Genomic DNA, 833 nt, shown 5'->3' with positions numbered 1-833 from the left:
GAAAATTGTTGCAAAGAGCTCTAGAACTTTTCAAGAGAGTATCAGAACTCTAAAAAAAATGTCACATTTTTAAATATGGTGTGCCAAGTTCACACAAGTGACTCACCGATACTTTGACATTCATCCCAGCTACTTCAGCTACCAGATCTATAACATAAAAAAATAATTTCCTTAATTAAGTTCAAAAATTGTAAAGATATAAGAGGGTCAATTATATTTACATCGTAAGTCAAGTTTTTTAAACGACTATGGAAAATTTCGTCTCAAAAAGTCAAACGAAAATCTCGTAAAGAAGGAAAGCGATACAGAGTTTATAATATTTACCCTCAAGTCAAATTCGCTATGCCTGAACCGGATCCTCCGGTACTGCATCTGAATTCTCCGGAATCGCATTCAGAACAGCATTCTAGACCAGATCTGGAATAAAGCGGAGTTTTCTTGTCAGTAAAAATAGTAGAGAGATGATATTCAGTTTAGACGATTCGAGAATGTGGTGGGCATTCAATCTTATACTTCGTTCCCGGTACGAATATCGCGAGGGTAAAGTGTTGAAATATATCTTATATTATAATTTAGAAAAGTTGGAAATAATGCGCGACGCGATCCGACGCGACTCTCCTTCCCAATGGTTTTTATTTCAAGTCGCTACTACGTCTACAAACGGAGTTATTAACAATTACATCGATCCGCGTTTTAGATCGTCCGGCGTTATCGCTACAGCGAGCTGTGCGCGAGCTACCTCGCGACGCGTAAATGGAATGCGGAATGCGGCTAAGTAACCTTGCACTGTATATATCGGTACGGCAGGACTCGTTACTCCCCCCCCCCCCCCT

General features: G+C 39.9%; 1 long non-coding RNA gene across 1 annotated transcript in view; it reads right to left on the bottom strand.

Moving 5' to 3' along the window:
- Nucleotides 1–8: 8 nt before the first annotated feature.
- The window catches only part of LOC116853101, a 5,742-nt gene continuing 4,917 nt past the window's right edge, over nucleotides 9–833 (bottom strand). Inside the window, exons 2-3 of the long non-coding RNA XR_004379899.1 lie at nucleotides 325–417; nucleotides 9–147 (exon numbers count right to left, since the gene is read on the bottom strand). This is a non-coding gene — a long non-coding RNA (uncharacterized LOC116853101). The remainder of the gene's footprint in view (nucleotides 148–324; nucleotides 418–833) is intronic.

Source organism: Odontomachus brunneus, unplaced genomic scaffold, assembly GCF_010583005.1.
Source record: "Odontomachus brunneus isolate Ranch 3 - 2012 unplaced genomic scaffold, Obru_v1 Obru_scaffold_006, whole genome shotgun sequence".
NCBI classification, from domain to species: domain Eukaryota; kingdom Metazoa; phylum Arthropoda; class Insecta; order Hymenoptera; family Formicidae; genus Odontomachus; species Odontomachus brunneus.
This window is presented reverse-complemented; position numbering and strand designations above follow the sequence as displayed.